Raw genomic sequence first — 8,231 nt, forward strand, 5'->3', positions numbered from 1 at the left:
CAAAGGAAACCTCGAACCATATATGCACTTGAAAATGGTAAGCTTCCTTTATTAAATGCAAACAAATGGATGATTACACAATGTAACAAAAAAAAAAAAAATTTCTGTTTATCAAAGTTTTTTGATGTTTCTTAATTAATTTGAGTATGCTGAGTCTGAATATGACATTGGATTTTTTATTGCATCAATCGTTTGGTCGTAAAAAAAAAAAAAATCAATTAAACATATAATTAATATAAATCGTTTTGCAATCATGTTACATTATATTGTATTGTAACAGTCTCTCACAATCTCAAAAAACACTAAAAGTGAACAGTAGAACGAGGTTTTCTTTTATGAAGTTTCTCGTCATCGCGTATCAAACACCAGATGTAGTCACCCATCATAGCTGCATCCCATCTGCCCTGGTATCTTTTCTCCATTGCAAGAATATCCTGATGGAAACGTTCCCCGTGCTCTTCACTCACATCACCCAAATTTGGTCTGAAAAATTCCAAGTGTGAATGCAGGTAATGCAGCTTTATTGACATTCTGCATTTCATATCTGCGTACCGTACAATTAAGTTTTCCACTATCTCTTTGTAGTTATCACTCTTATTGTTGCCTAAAAAGCTATGAACAACATGTCTAAATGCAGTCCATGCTTCTTTTTCAACAGCAGACATTTTGTCCTCAAGCTCCTTACATGCCAACATAACTTTAATCTGTGGACCAACGAATATACCTGCTGAAATTTTTGCATCTGACACCTTTGGAAACATCTGCCGAATATGCTGGAATGCTGCACTATCTGGGTTTAATGCTTTGACAAATTGTTTGATAAGACCAAGTTTAATGTGAAGGGGTGGTAGTAAGATCTTTTCAACAGGTATCAGAGATTGATTAATAACATTGTGCGAACCAGGCTGTAAATGTTCTCTCACTGGCCACTCACGTCTTGTGAAGTGCTGGTTTGCAGCCCTGCTATCCCATAAACAAAGAAAACACGAGTACTTTGTGTATCCTCCTTGCAGACCGAGAAGAAATGCTAGCATCTTAAAGTCTCCACATACATCCCACTTGTAACTGTCGTAGTTGATTTTCTCAAGCAACAACTTCACGTTCTTATAGTCTTCCTTTAGATGAACGGAATGAGCAACTGGAATCGAAGGAAATCGGTTTCCGTTATGGAGCAAAACTGCCTTTAGACTTCTTGTTGAGCTGTCAATGAATAATCTCCACTCTTCAGGATTGTGAACAATGCCAATGTCATTGAAAAGACCACGAACGTCATGACAATAGCACAGTGATTCTGATACTACATAAAAGTATGCGAATGTTTCATGTCTTTTTCGGTATTTCGAGGTTCTGCAGCTTGGATCTAATAAATTCCATTCTTTCAAACGTGATGTCAGAAGTTCTGCATTTGATTTAGTGAGACCTAAATCTCGTACTAAGTCATCAAGTTCTTGTTGGATAGGGAAATGAGGTGAATCATTCGGTTCCCTGAAATCACAGTCATCATTGAGTTCATCCGGTGAGTCTACTTCAGAATGATATGCAGCTGCTTCTTCGGATTGAGGTGGAGTAGGAACAGGCAATTCATCACTGTGTGGAACTGGTCCAATAGAAGATGGTGTACTTGGATAAACTAGAGTCAGCCTATCTTTCGGTTTTTTATACTTTGAAATGTCAACAATGCAGAAAAAGCAGTCATCATGATGGTTCGTCGGTTCTCTCCATATTCTCGGAATCGCAAAGGGCATTGACTTTCGGATTCCACGCAGCCATCCTTCCAGAGTTGATCTGCAGCTACCACAACTGTAGTGTGGTGCCCACGATTTGTCCTGATCTCCCATAGCCATGCCAAAATAAGCATGATATGCAGTAAAGAATTTTGTACCACTGACAATCTTATGTTTGACAATCTTATGTGTTGGACTAATATAGTAACCACAAACATAACAGAATGAGTCAGGACAAAGCTTGCAGGATCTACTAGACATATTCACCACTTCATGTAACAGTTGTAATTAGTTAAACTGAAAATAAACACACGAATATAGTTAAAATCAGCATATATATATAATGTTTTAATTGCATTACACATATACGAAAACTCCGAAATATACTTTATGCTTTTTCTCAGGAAATCTTGATGATAGAGAAAAACCAATGGTACCACTGAAATCAGCATACAAAAATTATGTAAGAAACATTAAAAAATTAACATAAACAAAAATGTTGTTACATGGTGTTATTGGACAGTTTTGTGTTTTGCTAAAAGATTTCCACAAAACAAGAGTTCGCTTGAGTGAAAGAAATTCTATTGTCTCAGATATTATACCACAGATACAGTTTTTGAAACATTTCATTAATAAACCTTTAATTGATGACAGCTAATTCAATGGAGAATAGTTTCAAACAATATACTGATAACTATAACATCATCTTGTCAATATTTCTTGATCCCAGATTCAAATTAAAAATGTTCAAAAATGAAAACACCTTTTCAGCTGCTAAAACAAGTACTGAGAACATAACCATTCAACTTATTAAAACCCATGAAAATATAAAAAACATCAAAGTTACTGAAAATGATCGGTCTGCAGCTTGTGACATTGAAAATATTGACTCAGAATTAGGAAATAATGGTACATTACTAAATGAATAGAAAGATATAGTACAAATGGGTTTTGATAATTGCTTTGAAGAACTTGTAGGATTTAATTCTAAATAAATCGGTCAACCACAAACTTTAATTTCAAATGAAACTTTATTAAACAAAATTCAACACAACTCAAATGAAGACCTTATTGACAAAGAAAGCAATCTTTTGTTGTGGTGGAAATCACAGAAAACCAAAATGCGACTATTAGCAAAGCTTGCTTTAAAGTATTTAAGCTGCCCACTGTCTTCTGTGGAGAGTGAAAGACTTTTTAGTATAGGTGGAAATGTATATACTGCAAAGAGATATAGCTTAACAGGAGCTCATGGTGAAATGTTAATATTTTTGAACTATAATATGAGAATTTAAAAATATTTGATTTTGTATATATTACTATAATTAGTATAGTATAATTCTTTTAGAAGTGAGTATCTATGTTCTATTTTTTCATGAAATATAATTTATTTAGGAGTTTAAAAGTTTTGATACTATGAGGAGGTCAAATGAAAAAGAAAATGTCATGAAAATTGTATAACTTTGTAGAATTAGAAAATTACAGGGAAAAAAAGTTTGGAAAAAATAATTGAAACTCTCTTTGAGAGCTTTTGCTCAAAAATAAAAAAAGAATGCTTCCCAATGCCTTAATCAAAATATCAAAGCATATTCTGTTGTGGATTTGAGGGTTGCGCAAATTAAAGAGTATCGTTAGCCAGGGTAACTTTGGTCAGTTTTGGCAGTTTTTCTTAAACATCTCTGAATCTTATTAACTTTTTACAGTTTTCTCTTGTGGTAATAACATTATAGGTCTTGGCTATAGGCCTCTATATTTATTTTTTTAATTTTTTTATTACAAATATTTATTTTTAAACGCCGAAAAGTGACCAATGTTACCCCAGGTTTTTATCATGTTTGATCAATAATACCCCTGCTATGGGGTAACATTGGTCACTTTTTGGAGTTTTAAAAAATCATCAGCCCTTAAACACTTAGAGAAACATGAAAAGAACATTTAAATGGACAAAAAATTTTGCAACTAGCTCCCTGTTATTGTGCAAAAGTCATTAACAGTCATTTTCTAGTAGGTCATTATCGTCATCTGAGGATGATGACACTTGTTCAACTCTTGCCCTTTTCTTGTTATTCTTGGTGTTACTGTTATTCTTGGTGTTATTGTTATTCTTTGATGTGGTAGGAGTTGTGTTATTCACCAGATCTTGCGGTGTTATCGCTTTGCCAGGTGTGATCTTTTTCCCTCTGGTGCGATTTGTTTTCCCATCCTGTCCACAATCTTTCACTAATAGACCTTCTATATCTTCATTGAATGCTCCCTTAACAATACTACCGGTACCTCCTCCAATGTCTTTGTTAACCTGTGACAAACGCTTCATGACCATTTCTTTATCGAAGGGAAATATTCCACTAGCCTTGAAGTCAGATCTCAAATTATCGCTTTTCAATTGACGTTGCAGTAGAGCAAGAAGACCGAGGAACTGATTTTTTGGTATTGATTCTTTGATGCGCGTTTCTATTTTTAGCGGACGGAAAACAGCAACGTCCAGCGGTTAAAGCAAATGGGAAGCGTATATTCCGAACTTTCGACTAGCCTTTCTCACGCTTACTCTTCCAGTTAAACATTCTTTCATAGCATTGGAAAACGTTTCTTGACTGTATGAAGTTGCATATGCTCTTGAACCACGCTTTTGCTTATATTTCCTCGGCATTTTCACCGGCTAAGAATTCAAATGGTTCAATAAATGTATCAGAAGTGTCAAAACATGCCAAAATAAACTCAATGTAGTCTACGAAGTAACTGTGCTATATTCACAAAAACTGTTGATATACCAAATTTGTTGATATAATAGTCGATATATATTGTTGGTATCTCTAACAAAATTAAAACATGTTATCTTTGTTAAATTTTAGGAATTTAAAAAAAAATCAACAATTGACCCCGGTCAACAAAGTCACCCCGGCGACCAAAGTTACCCCGGTTGACGGTACCATTTTGAATACTTTTTTAACGGGCAAACTTTTTTAACGCCGTAAGGCGTTAAAAAAGTTGTAATTATTTTGCGCATGCGCAGATTTCACATTTAATAAACTTTTTTAACGACTAACTTTTTTAACGCAACAACGGCAAAACGCTTCGTTGTGGATACGTTTTTAAATCGGCATGCCAGCTTCGGTAAACACATGGCAATACATTACAGTTTTGCCAACACAAATCCAGAGTTGGCTTTTGGATAGCGGTAAGCTGTCGTTATAACACCAAAAGCAGGCATTTCAATTCAAATGCCTGCTTTTGGTGAGACTTAGATTGATCGATGTTTAAATTGTAACTGTTTTATAAAAAATTCACTGATTATAAACTTATTAGTGTTTAAATATATGCTCAAAATTGTTATTACATTTATTTTTTAACAATAGTTTACTTGATATTTATAACTCTGATAAAATTATACACTAAGTAAAACAGTAAGTATTAAATAAATAAGATGTAAAAAAAAAATCAAATTAGTTTTTAGTCTTGAAATATAAATGACATATATAAATTTATATTGAATCTATATCTATACTTTATATTATAAAATATAGCTATAATTATTGCTTATAAATATTAAAAGTTATATGATTTTAACATTGTTATAATCTTATAGCTATACTTATAGCAATACTTTATAAAATTAAGTTTAGATATTGATATAAAGATATTGATATAGATTCAATATATATTTATAAGACTCAAAATTAAAAAGACTAATTTATATTAATATATATATATATATATATATATATATATATATATATATATATATATATATATATATATATATATATATATATATATATATATATATATATATATATATATATATATATATACAGTCAGTCACAAAAGTTTTTGTACACCTTACAATTTAGAGAAAACACTTAATAAAAACCATTTTAAATGCAAAAAAATAATTTTATATCAAAGTAACAAGAATATATCGTACAAGAAATAGAAAATAATTAACTAATTAAAAATATTTATTTTTAAAACTGAAAAAGTTTAATTTTTGAATTTATAATATGTCACAAAAGTTTTACTACATTAAACAAAACTTGTAAAAAAAACAAGAATATGAAAAATTAAAAAATCTTTAGTATTTTGTTGAACATCCATTGGCATTTACACAAGCTTTTAATCTTCTGTTCATCGATGACACTAATTTTTCGGTATAAGAAGACAGAATTTTATTCCATTCTTCTAGTAAGATATTTTTTAGCATATTAACATTTGTTATTCTATGTTTCCTGACTTGTCTGTCTAAATAATCCCACACATTCTCTATTTGGTTAAAACCTGGTGATTGGGGAGGAGAATGCAGTTGTTTTGGAATATTGTAGAGCAACCATGATTTTACAACATAAGCAGTGTGTTTTGGATCTCAATCCTGTTGAAATATCCAATTATTTCCTAACTTTAATTTAGCAGCATCTGATTTCAAATTAGTTTTTATAATGTCCAAATATACCCAGCGATTTATATTATATGTATTTTTTAATATATACCAGCTTTAGTAAATAAAACAATTTATATAAATTTATATAAGTTTCAATAATGAGCTTTTGGGCAAACATCAAGTTTTCCAATGCCATTAGGTAAAGTTTTCCAATGCCATTAAATAAAGAGGCATTTTTTAGTTCAGAAGATGAATAACATTTTTAAATAAAATAAACATCTTTATTTACAAAGTTGTTATCTTTATTTTACAATCTTTAGTATATTTTTAAATATTTTATTTTTTAAACTCACTGGAGTAAAGTATTTGTGCAATAAATATTACTGTTTCCATGTTTTTCATTTTCATTCCCTTTTACTGTAACCTCTTGTATATGAGATTATTAATAAGAATTTAAATTGATCGTGATATTAAATGTTACCAGTGAATAAAGTAAGATAGATTTTATTATTTTAATGTTATTTGTTTCAATGTTGTTTTTGAAAGAAATCCAAAATATAAGTTCTGGAGTCTGTCTACTGATTGAAAAAATTATATACTTATTTACTAAACCATTTTATTTCAATCAATTATTTGGCTTTCTTTATATCTTTTCAAGGTATTTTCATAGCATATTATATTGTGCTATGTTTTTGTTTGTATGGTGAAAACTATGTTCAATGTGCAAATTATATTTTAGTTCATCAAATTATATTTTTATCAATGTGTTCTGTCTCTGATTCATTCTTTTTCAGATCTGCACTTGTGTCTTAGGCCTATGGTTTTCAAAAGGTTCACCATTGCCCTTAAGTTGCTGTGGGTTTCACAGTTTGATTTCCAACCTGGCATATAAGTATATCATTTTTAAATACTATTTTATTTGTTAACTTAAAATTAAAAGTAAAGATAATTTTTTTTAAATGAAATAACAATTTTTTTTAATAAAATAACAATTTTTTTTTTTATTGTTCATTAGCCCCTCAAGCGTATTGATAGGAATTGGTATACCAGGTAGAGTATTTAAGGTTTCTGTATATGAAGTTTTATTTTTAAAAAAAGGCACGCATTATGACTTTATTTTTATATAGTTTTTTTTAAAAATGTTTCCTTAGTTAAGATAATGTAGCAATATAATTAAGCAATCTTTTTGTTGTTTTTATGTTTTAAATTATGCTTAAATAATAAAATTAAATTTATATCTATTCAATGTAGATAAACTTAGTATCTGGAGTTATTTGTCAATAACTGATGATCAGGCTATTTTAAACAAAAACGTTTTTAAGGGCTGAGAAGGTAAGTTTATTATCTTTGTTGTAATAGCTCTAAACTTAACTGTTTCAATATTTTCATTAAATATCATTGTCTGCTTTCAGGTAAAAGTTAGAAGTTTGCAGACTGCAACGCCGATTTTCAATACATGATGGCTTTCCGAGTATATTTAGTTTTCGATTGAAATGAGAATAAACTAAACTTAGAGATATGTTTAAAATTAACTATTTATTTTATATTTTAAACGTTCGCTAAACGCAAGTTAAGCAATAATCTATAGATACTAATATTTTATATATTCTGTTTTAAATAAAAAAAAGTTATTGTGACTTTAATATTCATATTGTAATTGTAAATTGCAATCTTAAAATGATTTTTATTATAACTTCTGATTATTCTTTTTGTTCACCGAGCTTAAGCGTTGCCACGTATGACCTAATGATTTACAGTTGGGGTAGTGTTTTTTGGTGCAAGGAGAGTTTTAGTATGATAAATTCGTATTTAATGGCTATATACCTATGCACAAAGTCAAAAGGTATTTGATGTGCCTTCCAGGTATCAGCAGGATTTGCCATTCTTTTGAGTAAAAATTGCGCTGAAAGATATACACAATTTTGTTAACGATAAGTGCGTTCTATTCAAACAAAAATACAAAAATAATATGTATATCAATGGATTCAAATCTTCGTAAAAACTTATTATAGGTCCTATGCTATTCCGCTATCGCTTTATCATCGGTTTGCCGCTGACGGACCGTTGTTCAAAAGTTGTCGATTTGCCGCCATCGGTCCGCTGCCGAACCGCCTGCAGCTTTCCGCTAACGGACCGAT

General features: G+C 30.5%; 1 long non-coding RNA gene across 2 annotated transcripts; it reads left to right on the forward strand.

The window, feature by feature from the left end:
• Positions 1-4,781: 4,781 nt before the first annotated feature.
• LOC149878347 (uncharacterized) lies at positions 4,782-7,688 on the forward strand. 2 transcript variants are annotated; one of them, XR_016447613.1, is made up of 5 exons: positions 4,782-4,896; positions 6,888-6,985; positions 7,109-7,143; positions 7,345-7,425; positions 7,506-7,688. It is a non-coding gene; the product is annotated as an uncharacterized LOC149878347 (long non-coding RNA). The 2 variants fall into 2 exon arrangements; XR_016447612.1 differs by lacking the exon at positions 4,782-4,896 and adding an exon at positions 5,716-6,585.
• Positions 7,689-8,231: the final 543 nt, after the last annotated feature.

Source organism: Hydra viridissima, unplaced genomic scaffold, assembly GCF_058129835.1.
Source record: "Hydra viridissima isolate aposymbiotic clone 2 unplaced genomic scaffold, HvirCarnegie_v1 scaffold_15, whole genome shotgun sequence".
Lineage (NCBI taxonomy): Eukaryota > Metazoa > Cnidaria > Hydrozoa > Anthoathecata > Hydridae > Hydra > Hydra viridissima.